General features: G+C 51.6%; 1 long non-coding RNA gene across 3 annotated transcripts; it reads right to left on the bottom strand.

The window, feature by feature from the left end:
- Positions 1-2568: 2568 nt before the first annotated feature.
- On the bottom strand, positions 2569-20418 carry LOC109552570 (uncharacterized). Of its 3 annotated transcripts, none has more exons than XR_012325243.1 (6): positions 17947-20418; positions 17366-17471; positions 11468-11621; positions 7630-7877; positions 4648-4730; positions 2569-4003 (listed from the first exon to the last, which is right to left on the bottom strand). It is a non-coding gene; the product is annotated as an uncharacterized lncRNA (long non-coding RNA). The 3 variants fall into 3 exon arrangements; XR_012325244.1 differs by having other exon boundaries at positions 2570-4003; positions 7772-7877; XR_002179387.3 differs by lacking the exon at positions 17366-17471 and having other exon boundaries at positions 2597-4003.
- Positions 20419-21990: the final 1572 nt, after the last annotated feature.

Raw genomic sequence — 21990 nt, forward strand, 5'->3', positions numbered from 1 at the left:
TAAGTTTTTCTTTAAAGCTCCCTGGAGATTTTCTCAGACTCTGAGACCCACGATATGAACCTCATTGGGAATCTGGAGGTGCAGAGGTGACCCTGGGTTTGAGGATTCCTTTAGGTCTGCTGTCAGTTTCTCAATGGGGCAAACTTGTCACTGCCGCAGGACCTTTGCACAGGCTGTTCCTGCAGCAGCCTCTACACTCCACCCTTTGCAGTTTCCTAATCCTCCCTTGGACCTCAGCTTAAACACCACCTTCTCCAAGCTGTCTCTCCCTGATTCTCCTGCTTTCTTTCCTCTTCTCTCTCACCATTCCCTGTTCTTTTCCTTTAGATCTCTTATGTTTCCCAATGTTGTATTCCTTGCTGTTTTCTTTGCTTACTGTGTGTCTCTCCACTAAACTGTGAACCTACGGGGGCTACCACTGAATCTGTGTTCTTCACCACTGCGCCCAGTGCTAAGCACGTCGTAGGTTCTCAACAAAAACATAGTGAACGCATTTAATGACAAAAAGTCAATTCTCCTTCCCGAGCCTCACTTTGCTGGGAGAATTAAACGACTTAATTTCTGTAAAGTTCTTAGAAAGTTCTACCTCATGTTAATTAAATGAGCTGGTGCAGATCAGATGCTTAGCATAAGGCCAGACCTAGAATAAGCTCTCATTACTGATGATGACTTACTATTATTATCATAGTCGTTGTTGTTGTTTGCCCTGTCCATAGCACAGAGTAGGGGCCTAATAAAAATGTGAACTATCAAGGTAATGTAGCCTTGGACCGGCCACGAGGATGGAAGACATGGCTGCCGGAGGGGCTTCTGTTCTGGTCTGATGTGGGGAAGAAAGCATGGCTCAGAGAGGGGAATGCACTGACCCAAGGTCACCCAGCAATCTGAGGCAGCTCCAGGACCACAAGCCCGTGGTCCCTTAGGCAGATTTCTTCCCCTCTGTGTAATGGGCCTGTTGGCTCTGTCAAGGTCACAGAGGTCAGGCCCACTCCTGCCCCCAGCCCCAGACCCCAAAGCCTGCACCATGTTGACCTGGGTGACCACTTGGTGGCACTGTGGAGTCGCCGCCGACTGGCAGCCAGCCCAGGAACCCCAGTCCAGTATAGTGTGACCAAAAGACTTCAGAGGTTGCAAAACCAGTCTGAAAGGGTGTTCTGTGCTGCACTCATTCCAGATGAGGAAACTGAAACCCAGAGAGGGCAGGCGCTTTGCCAAAATCACAGAGTTAGTCCAAGAAGGAAGAAAAAGAAAATAGGCCTTTTATTGAACACCTACTATGTACCAAGTTTGCAACTATCTCATCCAGTTCTCACAACTGCCCAATGATGTGAGAACTACTCTCCCCATTTTTCAGATGAGGAGGCTGAGGCACAGAGAGCTTAAGTGGAACCACAGGAGCGAGGATGATAACAATAACTGTTGTAGAGAGTATTTACTGAGTGTCGCTACACATCGCAAATGATGCCAATGCAGCTGGCCAGTCCCACAACAAGGCTGAGGCTTGGACACCAGGATCAACCCATTTTAAAGAGATGGAAACTGAGGATCAGGAAGAGGAAGCCATTTACAGAGGTTGCACAGCTGAGAAGTGTCTGTTGCCAGAACTTGCTCTTGTCCAGAGAGGATCTGGCTGATTCCTGCCCTCTCTCCCCAGTACCCCAGTCTCAGGCAACTCCCAGCCAGTATGACCTGACTTAAGCCAGACCTAGGCTTCCAGGGATCTGGAAAGACCCAGCCTCTTCCCAAAACCCAGAGCTGTCCAGACTGGCCTCCACAGCTGGCTGGACTGGGTTGCAGTCAGGGGTCTGGTGCCCACTGGAACTTGGAGGTGTGTGGAGGGGTCCCTGCACCTCTCCACATGGGTCCTGGACCAGACATGAGCTCAGGGATGCTGCTGCCTGTTCCTGAATGCTCTCCAGGATGTCCTGAAGGAAGAGGATGCTGGGGTGAGAACTACAGAGAAAAAGCCACGGAAAGATCATGAAGTAGAAAGAGCAGAGACAGCATAGAGGCAGCAACAGAAAGAGAACAAGGGAGCCAGAAAGACAGAGAGAAACAAATTCAAACAAAACAAAGAGGGACCAGCAGAGCCAGAAAGACAGCAGGCAGGGAAAGATGCATATCAAGACAGACAGACAGACAGAAGCAGAGAGAGATGGAGAGACAGAGACAAGGGGAGACAGGAAATCTCAGAGACAGATAAGGAAAAACGGACAGGGAGTCACAGAGACAGAGAGAGTCGTGCTGGAGTTGGAGACCCAGAGAGAGACAAGTACCAAGAGAAGGACCTCAGAGCGAATTCTCAGGGGAGAGGCACCAGGAGGTTGGGCAGAGAGAAGCCACCGAAAAGGAAGGGCTGGAGGAAGCTGAGAAGAGAAAAAAAAAAGATCAGAGAGAAGCAAAGAGGAAGCTGAGATTGCTGAGAGAGCAGACGGGGGAGAAACCAGACGGGGAAGATGGGAGGGAGGAAGACAAGACGCCAGACCGTCAGAGGGTGGAGGCCAGGCCAGGGTAAGTGCGGCCCTGAGGTCAGGGGTCCTCCCAGCCTGGAGACCCTACCTGGGCCCTGGACACTGGGCAGCCAGGGCCCTCCGTCCACCACCTGCCCCTGGACCCTGGAACCTCCCTGGCAGCAGGGACCTGGCCGGGACCCTGGAGGGCACAGGCCAGGAGGTTGGACTCCCTGGCATCTTCCATTGCCGCCCACTCAGCAGGCCCCAAGCTCGTCTTTTGCATAAAACAATATTCCTGTGGGGGATGCTAATGCGCCCTGCTATTTTTGCCTCTCCTGGATCGTGGTTTGCATACATTTGCATACCCTGGGAGAATTAAGCTGGGATCATGTAAATGAGCCCACCAGCTTGGGGGTAAGGGAGGCTCCTGGCTCCCTGCCTCCTAACAGGCTATGCAGGTCCCAGCCTCCCCCTGGGGCTGCCCTGGGCAAGATTGGTTGACATGAAGTCTCAGCTGTATGCATTCCCATCCTGAGGCCACTGTCCACCCAACTCTGGGGTCACCAGAGGGAGCTTTCAAAAACCCAGATCTGAGCCTGTCACATCTTTCTTTAAAGATTTCATGGCTTCTGAGGTCTTAGAATGAAGGCCCAAACCCCACAGGAGCCACAGGGACGAGCCCCTGTCAGCTCCCTGTAACCCACAGTACCCCTCCCTCCAGACACATGGAACTTGCTCCTCTCGGGGTTCAGCCTCACCAGACTTATGCCCACCACAGGCCCTTTGCACATGCTGTCCCTGCTGGCTACAATGTTTTTCCCTCCCCCTCCTCACTTACTTAACATCTAATTCATCCTTCAGACTCCAGGCAGAGTACCACTTCCGCAGGGAAGCCTTCCTATCATCTCCAACCTCCTGAGCCTTATTTCCCCTTTTGCAAATTGGGAACGGTAGAAAATTTCTTCAAAGGGCTGGGTGCACCAGATGTTCCGACCATGCCCGGTACATAGTAAGCCCTCAATAAATGAACAAGCATCTGGTTATCGTTATTATTATTGTTGTTGTTAGTGCTCTCTCATTTGGGTCTCAGGACTCCTGGTCCAGTGCTCTTTGAGCTGCCCCCCAACCCCACAACGCCCCAGAAGCTGGACACACCCATGCTGCCTCCTCCTCCTGTGGTTGGTGTCCTGCAGCCCTGCTGACAGTGAGGCTGAGAACATGTTTGAGTCTCAGAGCAACTGAGCAACACTTGCCCTGGAAATGAAGTGTTTTCCTCCCAGAAAGTTCTACCCCTGACGTCAAGGGTCTCTCCTGTTCGGCAAACCAACACTTGTTTATTAGGAGACTTTCAGCTGCTGGGGCAGGGATCAGCCTGGCTAGATTTGCATGGGGGCCGGTGTGCCCCGCACGTGAGGGCATCCGTGGCTGGCAGATGAGCAGGGCCGGTGTGGACAAAGGCCCTACAGGAGGGTGCGGTGGGCAGGAAGGCGTCATCAGGCAATGCTGCTCCCGCCTGCTGTGTCCCGGCTTTCCCAACAGACATCGAGATGCTGTGGAAGAAAGAGAAAATTATCTTCCTTGCCTTAACTGTCTCTTTGGGGAGGAAACCCCCACTGGTCCAGCCCACACAAGAGTATCTGCTTGTCAGGAGAGACCCCCAGGGCTTCCTCTTCCTGAAGGGGACCAATCCTTGCTGAAGGGTAAGGTTTCCACTTGGGAGTCATGGTTCCACATAGCTGGAGCCCCATCTATTCAGCTGAGGGAAGCAGATGGTCTACTATGTAACTACAGAAGGGGTTCCAGCCTCACTCCATCCTCCAAGCCCCTCCAAATGGATATGAATGTTAGATCTGGACTGGAGACACCAATCCCGCTTCCGCACTTGCAAGCTGAGTGCTGCTCAGAACCACCTCAGAGACTCAGTTTTCCCGTCTGAGAAATGGGGACAGCACCCAGATTTACTTCATTCATGGGGCTGTGGAGAGGGTTAAAACAGCGCAAGCAGCTCTGCACAGAATAAGTGCTCAATAAATGCATCTTCTTTATCCTGACAATTTTCATTAAGTCTTAGGTTCCTACCGAGTTTATCACCATCTCCCCATGTGACTTTGGGCAAGTCCTTACTCTGCTGTGGGTCTCAGTTTCCCCATTTGAAAAGCAAGAGGGTTGGTCCAAATGACTCATGCTATTTTACCATTTCTGGTCCCAAGTTCTGTCTCTTGAATTCTGTTTCTCTGCAGCCATTATTGGATTCACCCATTTCCCAGAAGCATCAGCCTAAAGGGTCGAAAGGTTAACTTGAAAATATAATTCCCGAAGGAGATAGAGCCTCCATAAACTCACCCCCCCAACTCTGCCCACGACCCCACCCCCCAAAAAGGGGGCTCTTGACAGTAATAGTGGCCACACTGACACAGCACCTACTATGTGCCAGGTACTCTTCTACATACAACCATGAGATACGACCAGTGCCTCCATTTTACAGATGAAGAAACCAGAAAATGGAGGCACAGAGAGGTTAAGCAACTTTCCCAGGATCACTCAGCTCTAAAGTGGTCCAGCTGGGATTTGAACCCAGACCACTGGGCTCTCAACCCCAACGCCCCCTCAACAAACAATGGAATATCGCGTATGCTATAGATCAATGGCAGGTGACGTTTGGGTGAGCAGAGCCTCTGGGGTCGTAGACACTGCCCTGTTCTCAGCAGATGCCCCAGACTGGCCTCACGGGGTCATGATAGGAGGCCAGCTCAGCCCGGGGGAGGCCAGACCACCCCCCTTCCAGACTGTTGGTTTAAAGAAGATTCAATTATCTCAGCCGTGGTGCACACCCTTGCTCTGATGAGCTGAAAAGGGAAAATGAGGAACCTGCATCACATCCTGTCGGAGATAGAGGTAACATCACTTTTAAGGAAACAAGCCTGTGGCCAATTGTTCAAGATTGATTCAGTTGGTGGCCAGCACGGGCAACTGGGATAGGGACAGCAATCTGCCCTGATCACATCACCTGCATTTGTCAGGGGCCATGGGCTGGGTTGGGTGGCCAGGGTGTGTGGCTGCCAACCCCCAACCGACAGCCTCCCTGCACCAGGGGTTCCGGAGAGCTGCTCAAATGGGCATTTCGGGGTGGATGTGTGCGAGGGCCTGCTTGCTCTCTCAAGGCAGGACAACGGCAGATTTCAGGCCTTGCCAGACTGTGGGCATGAGCTGGGTGGCCTCGGAGAGGGGAAGATATGTAAGGGCCATCAACTCACAGCAGTTCAGCCATTGTCTATTGAGCATCTCCCACGCACCATGAGGATACAGCCTGAAAGTGTGTTCCAAGCAGAAAGGGCACTGTGTGCAAAGGCCCTGAGGTAGCGGCAGGCTTGGCACACTTGAGGCCACGCAGGAAGGTAAACCTGGCTGGAGTGAGGACGCTTGGGAGGAGATGGCACCAGATGAGGTCTTTTGAAAGCTGTGAGTGAGCCACTGACATTTCTCAAGCATTTCCTCTGTGCCAGGCATCAGGCTCCGTCTGCCCCACAAAGGAGGCTCTGAGATGAATCCCAGATCATAGATGAGGAGTCTGAATGTCAGAGAGGTGACGTCATTGCCAGGTCCCATAGGTAATACATGGCGGAGCTGGATTCCTTTTCTAACATGACTTGTCCCATGAGCCCAAACCCACTTGCCCCAAACCATAGCTTCCCAGCAGGACAGAGCCTGGAGGTGACTTTGAAAGGTTAGTAACAGGAAAACTGAACCTGGCACGGGGGAGGCAAGGTTCCCACCGCCAAGCTGAGAATCTGCCATCCTTGCATAAAGCAGAGACCACCACAGGGAACTGTTATGCCGGAGCCAACGTACTCGTTTTCTATAAGCTAACGGACATTATTTTTTGTTTGAAATTCACCACCGTAGAGCATTTCAGAACAGTTTTGGGTACACATACCCTCTGGGATGTCTTTTAAAAATCCATAGTTCCAAGTCTCTTGAGTTTGTAATATGCTGCCTACTGCACCCACTTTGGAGAGTCGCCATGTGTATTCATTGTATAAAGGCTCTGATAAGTCCTGCTGCAAAGGAACCTGTTTCTATTTCTTTAGCCCAGCATTCCCCAAATTCATTTGAGCAGGTAATCTTTACAAACATGACCAGAATTGGGATTTCCCAGGAGTGGTAATGGGAAATGCTGGTCCTGGTAATTAAGAGAAGCTAAAATAATCCTTCTGACCTTGGAGGAAAAACATCTGAATGTTTTGGAGGGTGGGTGAGATGATGAAGTGAGGGAGAAATATTTAAAGAACCAGGGGAGCTATTTCATGCAGAGAAATGAAGGTGCAGAAAAAGGCATGGTGGCCACCTTCAAATCCCTGGGAGGTTCCCAAGTGTTCTGTGGGGACACTAGTATTTCCTCTCTAGTTCCAGAGAACAGAGCTAGGATCAGTAAGTGATGTTAATGTAGGAAAGGAGTTACACCTTTCACTGGAGACTGGCTGTCTCGGTAGGAAGTGAGTTCCCCATCACCAGAAGTGTGCAAGTAGAAACTAGAAGACGATTGTATTAGGGCTGCTAAAGAACAGATTCCATCCACAGTTCTGGAGTTTCCAAGGCAAAGATACGTTGACCCAGGCCCCAGCCATGCTATATTCCCCTCTTCTGTCAAGGCTGGGCAGAAGGAAACCAGGCACGTCACATCCATCTGACATTAGGAAAATTCTTATAAATAAAATAGTTCCTATAAAAGCTGTATGAGCTCTCTCCAGTCCATCTCATCTCGACAGTAATAAAACCAAGCCCGTAACTCCAGCATTGCCTTGCCATCCACAAGAGGAAACGCTTATTTTAAGAAGTATAAAAAGAAAAGTAATTTACAGTCTATTAACATTTTAAAAAGTGTGTTAGCAAGAAGGGGGAATACATTACGGGCTCAGTGAGGGATCCAGAGAGAAGCGGAAAGTGGAATCGTATAAATTTTCCTTGGTCTCCATTTTAACCTGCAGAACTGCAAACTCATCCTGAATCCTTTCCCCTTTCCTGGAGAGGAAGGTCTGGTGGAGAAAGAGTGGCCAGGAAGCAGGCAGTGAGGTGGGTCCATGAGGCAGTGGGAAAGGCATGATGGGGCATGGATTAGGAAATCGGGTTTAAGTTCCCATCCCAGCTGGGGTTCCCAGGGGCTCTGCCAGCTGCCCACCTTCTAGGAGCCTCAGGCAGATTGTCTAATCAATGGACATAATAGATCCCAGGGTCCTGTTGTTTCATGTAAGTCTTAGCTTTCCAGCAGACTTGGGAGGGCTCCGTGACTGGAGAGGCGCCTTGTGCGTCGTGGTCCTCACCTAGCTCCGTTGTCTCCTTGCCCGGCTGCGGGCCCTCCATCTGCGGTCCCAGAATGGAGCTAGGTCCTGGGCAGGGGAGTGGAGGAGGGCGGGGATGGATTGCAAACTGCAAATCAAGGGAAATACATGGAAACAATTATAGAAGGATGGACTGGAAGGGAAAACAAACCGTTCCCTCCAAGGAACGCAACCACAGAGGACTAGCCAGAGGGAGGAACTGGGGCCTTGGAGGAGATGCCAGCGGCCGAGCAGGGGGAACAGGCACTCCAGGAGGTGGTGACATTCCATGTGGTTGGCACATGGGCCCTGAACCCTGACTCAGACCTTCAGCTGCCATGACATGCCAAATAAGCCCCTTCTCCTTCCAGGGCAAGCATCTCACACACACACACACACACACACACACACTATAACTTATATATACACATAGACACAGGCCAACACAATCTCACACATGTGTACACATGCACACAGAAAATACGATCACACACACCGATGCCTTCCACACACACGGGCCATTACAATCACACATGCACGCACACGCACACAGCCTAACTTACCCACACACCCTCCACAGCAATCACACACGTGCTCACATCCACTTCTTGTACACATGTGCCAGTGTAAGCACACATGTGCATACATGCCACACCTCACTCCCACCTGCATGTGTGCGTCTGCACAACTGCCCATGTGCACGTGCATATACACGTGTGCTTAGTGCACACACCCACACTCACGCATGCTCCCAGTCATTTGCATTTACACACGCATGTGCACCCACAGTCAACACACCCATAATCTGACATATGTTCCACACACTCAGCCACGTTCTCAGCGTGCACCTCTGCCCACGTGTGCACGCACAGACAAGCGGTGACCTTCCCACCCTCCTGGCCACCAGAACGCAGGCCCAAGCGCCACACACATGCAGGTTCTCCCAGGAAAGCGTCCGTGAGCGCCAGCATGGGGCGTGGGGCATGCGGCTGCCGGACAGACGGCTTCTCACAGCCCGGCTGCCTCCCTGCCTGAGCCTGTGTTTGTGCAGCTGTTCCCTCTCCTCCGAATGTGGGGAGGGGGCAGGCCATGGCCAGCCCTAATCAAGAATTTCACACCCCCATCGGGACCAGGCCCCTCTGCAAACCCCGCATCCAGCTGGGTGAAAGCCCAAAGCTGGCTTTGTTCGCCGGGCTGCTGGGGACAGCAGGGGCCCCACTCCGGGACATGCCCCCGCCCAGTTCAGAGGGCTGAGCTCCAAACTCGCCCGTTGTAGGGCTGTTCCAGGCCTGAGCCCCACTTCCCCCAGCTGGGTGTTCCGCCAATGGCCAGCAGGCACCAAACGGGCCTCAAAGAGCCCCCCTGCCATCGCCCTTTCCCAGGCTTTATCAGTGGGGGGGGTGGGGAGAGAGGATGGGCCCCAGACACATCAGCAACCGGCACGCAGGGGTGCCCAGTGAGGCTGAGCACGTCTGCTTTTAAGATTTGAATCTGGAGAGGCCTGTTCTCAGAGCCATACGCCAGCCCTCCCTCCCATTTTTCCAGCCCAGCACCCTCAAAAATGTCGCAGGGTCTCCCCTCTTGGCCTTGGCCCAAGCTACCTACCGCCCATCTCAAATGCCTTTCCTCTCTTCTCAGCATGGACAACTCTTACTCATCACCTTTCAAGACCAGTGCTGATGCCTCCTCCTCCAGGAAGCCCTCTGACTCCCTGCTTTTCCTGCATCTTGCCCTCTCACGTCGCGCTGTCAAATTCTTGCTTCACTCATCCGCATCCTGGACCATGAGATGCCGAGGGCATCCAACTGGGCTTCCATCAACCTAGCAACCCTCAAACTGGCACAAGGCCTGGCACATGGTGGTTAATTGTTGAAGGAAGGGAGGATTACTGGGTGGAGAGACATGGCGAAGTTCTGCATCGGTGCCTCACATCTGTGGGCCTCGTGCAATGAATTAAGTCCCTTAATTTAAGAGTTAAATAATACTACACATATATTACAAAAGTTAGGTAAATTTCCCTTTCCCTCCTGTCATTACCTAGAAAGCTGCCAACTTCTAGATTATAATTATGTACATGAATAATGAAATTAGCATATCTACCAGCTCACTCCCTGCTCATTACATACCAGCAAGAGCCATGTGTTCTGATTCCAAATCACCCACCTCTGGAGGCTAGCTGCGCTCCGGGCTCTGGAACAGCCCCTGGGGAGAGGCTACAAGCCCACCCTGCACACCCTCAGCCTGGGGGCTTCAGGGAGCCCTTAGAAACCCTGCTAGTTAGATAGTTCACGTCCCATGAGGCTTTAACCTCATCCAATGGGTGGATGGGAGGCACTGGTTGAACTGGCCACGGCAGGGGGCTGGGGCTGTGGGATGGTGATGCTGGGAAGAGGACCTGAGTCCTGGGTCCACTCTGCACTGCTGTGGGCCCGTAGATGGGCTTCCTCCCCCACCCGTGAAGTGGGTGTGGCAGTATCGTCTGCTTTGTCGAGGACTGTGGGTAAACAGGATGTGCTCCTAAAAGCAGTGTCTGGATGAAAACAGGCTTGGGTTCAAGATACGGCTTCACCACTCATCTGTTAAATGACATCATTCTGAGCCTCAGTTTCCCCTTCTGTAGAATGGGTATGATAGGCAAGTGAAGTTCCATTGTGCCCATTATATAATAAATACTCAATAAACATAAAATATGGTGGGTGTCTTTGTCAAGATTGGTGTTCACCCCCTAGCCTGAGGGATCTCCCTCCCTGTGATGGACTAAATGTTTGTCTCCCCTCCCCCGCTCCACCAAATTCATGGGATGGTATTAGGAGGTGGGGCCTTTGGAAGGTAATTAGGATTTATGAGTTCATGAGGGTGGCATCCTCATGACGGGATTACTGGCTTTATAAGAGTCACCAGAGAGCTTGCTTCCTCTCCTGGGTCTGCCACGTGAGGATACAGCGAAACGTGGGTAGTCTGCAACCCAGAAGAAGGCTCTCCCCAGAACCTGACCATGCTGGCACCCTGATCTTGGACTTCCCGGCTCCAGAATTGTGAGAAATAAATGTCTGTTTGTAAGCCACCCAGTCTGTGGTAATTTTGTCATGGCAGCCCGAGCTTGTGAAGGTATTCTCCCAGCAGGAATCCTTGTCGTGAAATGGGACCAAAATAAAACCCAGAAGTCAGCACTTGGATTGACCTTCCTCTCTACAGGGCATCCCTAATTCCTGGATCCCCCTGGAATTCTACCAGAATGCCAGGTTCTGGACTCTCTCCACCCAACACCATCCAAACTGCCTCCACGTGGAGCTGAAGCCATGACCAGGTGGATGGTTAAGGACTGGCCCAGTCTTGTTCATGTGCACTCACACATTCAAACTCATCCAAGGCTCACTGTGGGCAACGTAAGAGGCAAAGGGGAGCCAGCGAATGCTTGAGAGCGGGGGAGAGCTGGCTGCACCGTCTGGCCCTGCAAACTGTAAAGTGCTTTGCAAACTGTAAATGTCAGATTGCTCTGGGGACCTTTGTCCAGACTCCCCTGACCCCACAGAGAAGGACTCAGAGCCCCAGCTTGTGCCATCTTTGACCCCCGACTTTGCCTCCTCAATACTGCAGGGCTGGCTGGCTTCCGCTTCCCAAATTGGCTAGTCACCTTCACAAGAAACACCGTTGCCCCTGGGGGGACCAAGATGAGCAACGCCTCCTCCTAGTACTTACCATCTAGAGCTTTGCCACCCCGAGCTGAACTTCTGTGCCCAGTGACTCTGATTGGGTCCATATTGTACCCATTTCACAGATTAGAGATGAGTCAATCCCGGATTCATGGATAGAGTCAATGAAGCATCTAGCTGAGACCCACAAGGCTGGGCACCTTCAAAAGAAGAGGCTAATTAAAAAGAATGAAATATTGCCTTTTGCAGCAACATGGATGGACCTGGAGATGATCATTCTGAGTGAAGTAAGTCAGAGAGAGAAAGACAAATATCATATGATATCACTTACATGTGGAATCTAAGAAAATAATACAAATGAACTTATTTACAAAACAAGAAACAGACTCACAGACATAGAAAAAAACCTTATGGTTACCAAAGGGGAAAGGTGGGGAGGGATAAATTAGGAGTAGGGAATTAACAGATACATACTGCTATATATAAAATAGATAAACAAGGATCTACTGTATAGCACAGGGAACTATATTCAATATCTTGTAATAACCTATAATGGAAAAGAATCTGAAAAAGAATATATTTTTATATATATTCTTATATACGTATTTTATATATATATATATATGTGTATATAAAAAACTGAATCACTTTGCTGTAACCTGAAACTAACACACTATTGTAAACCAACTAGACTTCAATTAAAAAAAAAGAAGAGGCTACACATTCCTCATATTTTTCAACCTCCTCCACACTCCATCCTCCCGCCCCCATAGCCTGGGCAGGACACACCCCATGGAGGTAGCTAACGACCTGGACACTTACTACGTGCTCTATGGCCTTTGCATATATTCCCTCATTTAATCCTTGCAAAGCACTGAGCACAGTGCCTGGCGCACAGTAAGAGTTCAATAAAGGTTTACAGAAAAGATGAATGAGTGAATGAATTCAGCAACAACAAGAAGAAAGCAAATCTCATGACTTCAGCCCAGTGCTGGGAGTCAGACAGACCCGGGATCAAATCCTTGCTCTGCCATTTATCAGCTGCGTGACCCTGGCCAAACTACCTCCTTCCCTGGAGACTTTAGTCTTCCCATCTGTAAAGTGGGCATGGTGATGCCTGCCCATCAGATTGGTGTGAGAATGAAAGGAAGTGCAGCATATAAAGTGCTCGGCACCACACCTGGGTCAGCCCAGAGCACAGACAAAAGGGTTTTGTTCTTGTCATTGTTGTGGATGAGGTCGCTGTTTCCATCTGTCCCCTCAGCTTGCAGTCACGGGTCAGGAAATGAGAACCCAGAGGTCACGCATGCATGGTCTGGAGGCCCCATCCGGCTCCCAGATGTGTTTGGTTTGGCTGGCATGGCCCTTCGTCCAATTTTTTTTCTAATTGAATTAGTTGCCAACATTTCAAGATTGAGGGATTTCACATAAAATATAGATTTTTTTTTTTTTTTTTTTTGGATCTCTCTTGGAACTTCAGAAGTTTGGGCCACACCACAGAATCACATTCAGCCAGAGCCAAGGTCAGCTGAAGCCAAGATGCATCCACCCCTGGGGATGCGGCAGGAGCTCGCCAGGCTGCCCCAGTCCCCACCCCTCCGTATTGCCTCACTCCCAGCCAGCTTCACTCATTTAGGTAATTCACCCGCCCCTGGAGGATTTTGCATTTGGAAGCCCTGCTCTAGATTTTCTCTGCTGTGAGATGAACCAAGGAAGGTCCAAGTCATCATTAACCAAGTGGAGTTCAACAACAAGAAGGAAAACGTACACCTCACAGTGATTCCGTGGGCTTTTCTCACAACTTCACAGCCGGGGCCCGGAATGGAGTTCACATTCCCACCCCCCCGAAAACTCCATCACCCTGTGGATGGTGAAAACCACCCTCCCACCCAGGCCCACTTGAGGAGCCCACAGAGAGCCTCCTAAACGGCCCCAGCCCCTCCCGGCAGGAGGAGGGTGAGCAGAGAAAATAGCTCCCATCTGAGCAGGCCGGGCCACCGCTTCTCGACTCTAATTGGGATGCAGCAATTAGATGATGCCAGAGTGTACCCAGGGCTCAGCTTTCAGCCTGAGGTCCCACCGACAAACCATCCCATTTGGAGAGTTCGCCTGACATTCCTGAGCCGGGCCGCCTTGCCAAAGAAAACTCAAGCGAGGCTTGTCTTGGCGCTGACTCAACCCCCAGCCTCAGCAGGAAAACCAAAAACATTTACACAGCTGGGGCTGCGACGCCCGCTTCCCTCAAGAGTTTGTCAGGGCTCGGACAGCTCAGCCGACTCGGGGGGCACCTCTGAAGGGGCCTGTGTTCCCGAGCACAGCCAGGCATGGCCGGCCAGACAGAAAACACTGTGGCTGTCCCCAGGAGGCGGGAGAGAAGGCACTAGAAAATAAGGATTGGGCAGGGGCCTGTGGGCCGGGGTTAGGTCCATCCTTGATCACCGCCCCCTTCTCCAGCCACATCTGCACGGGTCATCCTGGCCAGCCCGCCACCCCACCTGTGCCCATGGGCCAATAAAATGATCCCAAGAAACAGCTAATGGAACGCTGGGTGCCTGGGGCCCACATGCTGACAGTTCTGAGCAATGGCCTCTTCACCAGTCTCTCTTTGCACTCAGTTCCCCATCGCTTTTCCTGGCTACCTTTCCATGGGGTTCTCCAATGCTCTCCACATCCTGCCCCCTGCCAGGCGCCCCGTCTGGCCTCCCTGTTCTGATGACCAAGGACTATGGTGAAGAGGTCCGCGAGGGTGTGGTTAAAAGCCAGAAGCCAAATGCATCGGTGAGCACGCTGTGGTGGTGGTGGGGGGTCGCCAAATTATCTGCTAAGTCCCTTTGGAATCCCTCTGCTTCTCTCTGTCCCACTCGCCCATGCCCCCCACCCCCACTCTCACACACACAGTCCAGGCCACCATTGTCTCATGTCTCGGTGGCTGCGGCAGCCTCCCCTCTGGCCTTCCAGCCTCTACTCCTGCCCCTAGAGCCAAAGCCAGCACAAGCTTTTTTTATTCTCTCGATAGTGAAACATAACTAACATACAGCAAAGCACAGAAAATGTAGTTTAACACAATTTAATGATTAATTACCCAGCAAACACCTATGTACCAGACAAGAAATGAAATTTCGGAAGCACCTGCTTGCCCCTCTTCTGTGCCTCTCCCTCCCCTCTCCCTGTGAGATTTCATTACGTTCCTGACTCTGATGAAGATCACTTCCTCGGGTTTTCTTTAGACCTGAGAACAACATGGTTTCGTATTGCCTATTTCTGGATTTTATATAAATGGAATAATAGTAGTAATCATGTCAGTATTATTTTGTGTCTGGCTTCTTGCCTTCAACATTGTGCAGTAAGATTCATTCATGCTGTTGCCAGGAACTATAGCTCATTCATTTTTCACTGCCATATAATATCCCATTGTGTGAATGTAGAAGAGTTTCTTTATTTTACTAGTGATGGATTTTGGGTTGTTTCCAGTTTGGGGCTATTTTAAGACTATGGTTTTATCTTTTGGTGCCCAAGTACATGGCATATAGAAGTTTTACAGTCTGTGATCAAACACAAGGTCAAGGAAAGCTGCATTACGCAAAACGAAAATTGCTTGTTTTCTGCAGGACTTGTCAGAGCCTTTAATGTATTCACGTGTTGATGTGCACTGTGACTCTCCCTGTGCCAGGCCCAGATGATGCAAGGGTGAACAAACCTGCCTTAGTGAGTAAATGGGGTGGATGGGAAGTATTAGCTTTAAAATCTGGTCATGGCCGTTACCTCTTCCTGATCTGCTGTGCAGGTTTGGGCAAATCCCTTGCCCTCTCTGAGCTTCCATTTACTCATCTGCAAAGTACAAGTTGAGAAATTGTGACTCCCAAGGAGACTTCCTCCTCTGATACTAAAATACTCTGTACAATTGTTTTAATTGTTTGGTTTTCTTACTATTTTGTTTTAACAATTGTTAATTGTTTTAACTGGCCAAACTCTGGAGGAGAGGACGTCTGATCTGTGTCTTGAGTATTTGGATGGGGGTGGGGGTGGAGGGCAGCACCACCACATGAGTAGAATATGGACCTCCCAGAGCTAGTTTAGGGGGAAGTAAGGAGAGCCGTGGAGCCCATATGGAGGGTTCATCCAGCGGAAGAGGAAAGAGAAATGATTTATATAAATCCAACCCCTCATTGCCAGCCCTCTTCCTATCCCTGCCCTACCGTGCGAGCAACCAGAGACAGGCAGAGAGACCTTACAACCTAGAGGATGCATTCTCAGCAAGGGTGAACTTTGCCCCTTTGGGAAGCAAAAAATCTTACAGATATACATACAGAATACGAACAGTTACCCAATATATCTGTGGTATTAAAATTTCACCAGAGGGGTGGCGCAGTGGTTGAGAATCTGCCTGCTAATGCAGGGGACACGGGTTCGAGCCCTGGTCTGGGAGGATCCCCCATGCCGCAGAGCAGCTAGGCCCGTGAGCCACAACTACTGAGCCTGCGTGTCTGGAGCCTGTGCTCCGCAACAAGAGAGGCCACAATAGTGAGAGGCCCCTGCACCACGATGAAGAGTGGCCCCTGCTTGCCACCACTAGAGAAAACCCTTGCACAGAAACAAAGACCCAACACAGCAAAAAAATAAATTAATAAAACTCCTACCCCCAACATCTTAAAAAAATTTCACCAGAGGGAGAAGGGAAAAGTCGGGGAAAATGTCTAAAACAGTTCCTTAGGGGGATAATAAGTTTTAAAAGACTTAGGACACCCTGATCTACAGGTGACCAATTCAAATGCCCCCAGGGGCCAAGCAGGAAACTCAGGGAGTAAAGTAAGTGGTATATGAGGCAACGAGGGGGAGTGGGGGTGCTGGCAAACTGGCATGCCCACACTAAATGCATTATTTCCATTTTTTTTTCATTACTGTTCAGGCAAAATAAAACACATCTGTAGCCTGGCTCAGCCCTGCCATCCACCAGTTTGCAACACCAGGTTTAAATAAAGAGCCAGACCAGGCCCAGTTTCTGTGGCCGATGCAAAACAGCGCTCAATGTGCTTCTGCGCCAATTGGCCGCCACCTCTTGTATGTGTCCCTCATCCCCAGCACACGCCATGCCAGCAGCTTCCTCCAGACAGGACCCGAAGCCTTGTTCCACAGAATGCACACACGCATATGACGGGGATTAATGCTGCATGATGCATAATTAATGATACTGAATAAATATGCAGATTGGCAATCACCGATTGACTGCTATGATCAGATTCCTGAACACCAGCTAATTGACTGGCTGCCTGAAATCACCATATCCAACACTGTTTTCTTCAGCACATGTGCAAACCAATCCTGACAAGGCGGGGCCGGGGTGGGGGTGGCGGAGGTGTGGTCCTGTCGGTTCTAAGACACCTTCTCCCATTGTTCCAGGTGAGGTGCCCTTGGCCCCTGGTTCTTTTCCGTCAATCGCACTAATGGTGCGCCAGGGTGGGCCATGTGCCGTGCAATTGTCCAGGGAAGTATAATTATTGCCATTTCACAGATATAGAGAGAACGGTTTGGAGAGTATATATATATATATATATATATATATTTTTTTTTTTTTTTTTTTTTTTTTTTTTTTTTTGCGGTATGCAGGCCTCTCACTGTCGCGGCCTCTCCCGTTGCGGCGCGCAGGCTCCGGACGCACAGGCTCAGCGGCCATGGCTCACGGGCCCAGCCGCTCCACGGCATGTGGGATCCTCCCAGACCGGGGCACGAATCCGCGTCCCCTGCATCGGCAGGCGGACTCTCAACCACTGCGCCACCAGGGAAGCCCTGGAAGTATATTTTGATCAGGGTCCCACAACTAATAGACGGGGAAGCCAGGATTCCAACCCAGTCTGTTGACTCCAACAGCCCCGCTTTATCCTTTTCCCAATAGTTTCTGACCTCCTGAAGCTGATGGCACAGCAGGGGAAAGAAGGGATTTACTCACGGATTCATCCAGTATCTCTTGGGCACATCCCCTGTGCCGGGTGGTGCCCCAGACATGGGACACAGCGGTGAGCCAGACAAACTCCCATCCTTGTGAGGATCACGTTCTGGGACAAAGATTGTGTCTTGAGAGTCCCGAAGGGAGCATCTCTCCATATGTATCTCATGGAGGAGGTGCTAATTGAACAGGATTTTAAGGAGTGGAAAGCATTTGGAAAGAAGGAGATTGTGGGAAAGCTAACTTCAAAGGCAAGGGCAGCAGAAAATGTGTGGAGGTGGGAAAATAAAAGGTGGCATGTGAGAAGAGGCAGATGGGCATTTGGAGGGAGATGGTGGGAAGGTGTCAGTGGGAGGAGTAGGGAGCTGTGCGGTGAGATCCTTGAATGCCAGGGCGAAAGGGATGGGCCGGGGCAAGACTGGGTCCTCAGCCCTGCAGCACAGAGCAGAAGCCAGCATCAGGAGTGTCCTTGGGGACTGCAGTGGGTCTTTGCTGACTGCTGTCCCTGTATGTACCTCCAGCCACCCATAAGTCACGTGTTCACACTCTCGTACACACTCACACTCTCCAGTGTTCATACTCACACATGGTTCTGTGGCTTCCAGAAGCATCCTTTTCTAAAGTCAGAAGCTGCGGGTTGCCTGGTCATGCAGTGCCCAGCACAGGAAGCCCTGGCTGCAGAGAGCAGCGTCCCATAGAGAGCCGGGAGCCAGGGCCCTGACCAAGTGCTGGAGGCACCGTCACTCTGGGCAGCAAGGAGGAAGCCTTCCTGGTCCCAGAGCCCAGCACCTGGGTTCTGGGCACGCGCAGAATGGACCTCCCTCTGTATGTGCCACGGGCTCCCTGCCCGGCTGCTCGGGTCCTCCAGGGAGGTGGTTGGGCTCCTAGATAAGAGCTCGGCCTTCAGAGGTGGCACCAGGTTCCCGTCTGGCTCCACCGCTTCCTCGGGCAAGTTCCTCACCTCCTCGTGGTCTCAGTGTTTTCACCTGTAAAATGGGACTAAACAAAACCCAGCTCAAGGGGCTGAGTCCAAATAAGACGATTCATATAAAAGGCACTTGGCATTTGTCTATGGCAAAGCTCTCAATAATACCAGTTCTTATGCGCTGTTCATCGTTATTATTTGTACTGGGATTTTGGAAGAGGGCTGCTGTTTCGCATGAGTGCGGCTGGAGGTGTGGCAGGGAGCTGGGTGTCTGTAGGAATTGGAGGGAAAGAAGCCAGAGTAACCCGAAAACACAGACGTTGGGGGCCATTTAGCTGGGGGACTAACAAGCAGCCTCGTGACACCCCTCAGCATTGCCCAAAGGCCACACCAAGTCACCAAGGAGAGGTTACCCCAGGCTTGTTCCTCTGCCTCAGCTGAGGCCCAGGGTCACATCTCCGCCCCTGTGAGAAAAGCTAAGAGCCAGCATACCCCCCAAAATGAGCCTTGTTTTCTTCCAACAGGTTGCAAGGCAGAAATAAACAGGAGCCTCTGATGCCTCAAACGACTTCCTTGGGTTGTCCTTCAACTATGCAGAATAGGAAAGGGACAGAAGACACGATTAAAGCAACGTATGAGTCGCCATAAATAATAAATCAATAACCCACGGTGATTCGCCCATCCCTCTTCAACTGGGTTTAAAACAAAAAATTAAATATAGAACAAAGGAAACTATAAAGGAAATACAAGAAGCAGCGGGAGAGAGATTTTCCTGCTGTTTTTTGCCTTAAAAAAAAAAAAATCCCTCCAAGGAAATCAGTCTTGGCTGAGGGCGAGGGCTGGGTGGCTCTGTGGGAGGTCACCATCCAGGCACGCTGCCTGATTAAACACTCCCCCGCTGAACCACGGATTCCGCGCCACAGCACACAGGGCGAAGCCCCCCAGAGCGGGGCCGGGGTCGGCGCTTGGGAGAGCTGAGGTTTGGGCGTGTGGCACTGGGCTCCAAGCTCTGCCACTGAGCCGGCCCTGTGAGTTTGGGCTTTGCTGCTCCTCCAGGATCTCCAGCTGCAAAGGGGTGTGTGTGTGTGTGAGGGGTACAAGGTCTGCATCTTCCTGGGACTGTTGGGAGGAGGGAATGAGATAGAGCAGAAGGGTCTAGAGCCTTGGAGACGAGTGAACTCATTCAGGTCAAATGCTGGTCTGGTCTGAAAATGGACCACCGGTTTTGTTCAAAGCAGGACCTGGGGTGGGCGTTTCCCCTGTGGGGTGGGGTGCCTCTGGGTCATACCTGCTTCCATTGCCTCCCACAATGCGCATCGGCACCAGCGTTTACCTGCTGACCCACAAGGGGTTAATCGCCCAGCCTGCCTAGCTGTGTTCCTTCTGCTGGCGTTTTGTTGAGCACCTACTATATGCGTGCCAGGTGAGGCCTCTGTGGCCATCTGAGCTCTGAGGTTTTCTCTTCCATGAGATGTAGAAGAGGGTTGGGAGGTGGCAGGTAAGGAGAGGATCACCCAGGGATCCAGCTCCGCTCTCAGCCACACCACTGGCTTGGGCAACCCCTCCCCTGCCATGGCCTCAGGCACTGTCCATGGTCAACAGACTCAAATCTCCAGTCCTGGATACGCAACAGTCCTCTGGTTTCTCCTCGTGGCTGGTTGGACGCCCCCTCTTGGCCGCCATCTTTCTCCCCCTCTATATCCATGCCTTTGACCACGTGACTTGCAGAGCCCTCCCCCCACCCCAACTCTAGGCTCAGCCACCTGCTTTGGCCAATGGGAAGTTAGCAAACATGATGCAAGCAGAAGCTTGGAAAGTACTTGCGTGACTGGGCTTTTTGCGTCTCCGCCGAGGCCGTAAGGACACGCTCGGGCTAGCATGCTGGAGTATGGGATGTGTGAAGCTGAGCCTAGATCAGCTGGCAGCCCGTCCCCTCCAGGACTTTGCACCGTCTCAGGTAAGATCAGCCCAGCCCAGTTCAGATCACCTGGACCCCATGGACACACAAGCTGGATAATTATTGATCACTGCATTCCACCGAGCTTTAGTGGCTGTTTGTTATGCAGCATTATTGTGGTCATAGATAACTGATACACTCACCAACTCCTCAGAGGTGACATGTGTCCATCTAAGCTCATTTTCCTTGCCCCGAAGCTGCACACTCAGCCCCATCTCAAGGAACACCCACCCCTTCCCCCCAGCTGCCCAAGCCAGAGATTTGGGCATTACCCTCAACTTTTCCTGCTCCATCACCCTTCCCACTGATAGATGCTATGCCACAAACTTCACCCCTAAATGTGTTTGGACTTGGACTTATCTCACCTGAACATCTGGCTTTCAAGCTTGGTTTACTCCCCCAATCACCTACCTCTGAACTAGTCTTCTGCATCTAGACCTGTCCCTGCCAATTGAGTATCCGCCCAGCGCCGCCCACAGGAAGAATTTTATAAAAGGAGCTCTGCTTAAAACTATCCACCAACAGCTAGAAATGCACCCCAGCCTGGCTTGCCTCCCCAGACGCGTACTCCTACTTTACTCCCACAAGCATCCTTCACTCCAGCACACAGAACGACCACCACCTTCTCTGCAAACACCATCCTGCTTCATGACTCTGTGCTTTTGCATGTGCTGTTCCTGCTGCCAAAGATGCCCTTCCCTGCCTCTTTCACGTGGTTATTTTCTATAAAACTCCCTCGTAAATACCGCAAGTGCTACCTTCTCCGGAAAATTGCAAGCTGCCACAAGGGAGAGGGGCAACATCCCAGAGGAGCCTTTCTCTGTGAGTGGGAGAGAATTCACTCTCCTCCTGGAACTTCGGGAAAGCTTGGTTTGGGACTTTGACCTTTGACTTCCACCAGTCTGCTGTGGGGAGTACAAGCATGGCCCTGGAGACACACAGAACTGGTTTTAAATCCCAGCTCGCCCTCTCCCAGACCCCCTTTCAGAGGCTCCGTGTTCTCAGCAGGCGCCAGAGTGGCCGGTGGAGTGTAAGAACCAAGGACCCGTCAGGCCACGTAAGGGGCACAAGGGCTCGTTGGATCGTGCTCTGACCCTGCTGTGCAGGGGAGGAAACTGAGGCTTCGGCAGGATAAATCATTTGCCCAGGGAGTTGGAGGTTCGCCCGCCAAGGGGCATTCAGAGAGCAGAGAGAGCGCGCCCGGACCCTCCCACCACCATCTTCCCTTCCCCCATCTCCCTCTTCGAGGAGTCCTCGCTGGCCTCCTCTTTCATTCCAGCAGTGCCCCTGACCCCTTGTCCCTGGGGCCAGCATTAGATTACAGATAAAGCTCCGCCAGCCAGGCAGGGGAGGCCCCTCCCCAACCCATGACCTCTGACAAGGGATGAATGGGGGCGGGGGTTGGGGGGCAAGAGGCAGAGACAAGGCTGTGGAACAGAGTGGGGAGATAAGAGCATAAAAGACAGCTGGGGCGGTGGGGCCAGAGTCAGGACCAGGGACCATGGGGACCTGGGAGTGGGGAGAGAGCACAGGATGGGCTAGTCACAGATGAGAAACCTGAGGCCCCGTATCCCACTGACTCTTAGTTGCCACTCTGAGCACAGACCCCCCAGACTCCTGATCCAGTACTCCTGCAAACGGCGAGAACAAGCCCCCCACCCCACCAACCTCAGGCAGAGCTCCCCTTTCCCTTATCCTCCCTGCAACCTGGAGAGACAACGTGGGCACGCCTAGGCCCATTTCACA

Source organism: Tursiops truncatus, chromosome 13 (genome assembly GCF_011762595.2).
Source record: "Tursiops truncatus isolate mTurTru1 chromosome 13, mTurTru1.mat.Y, whole genome shotgun sequence".
NCBI lineage: Eukaryota > Metazoa > Chordata > Mammalia > Artiodactyla > Delphinidae > Tursiops > Tursiops truncatus.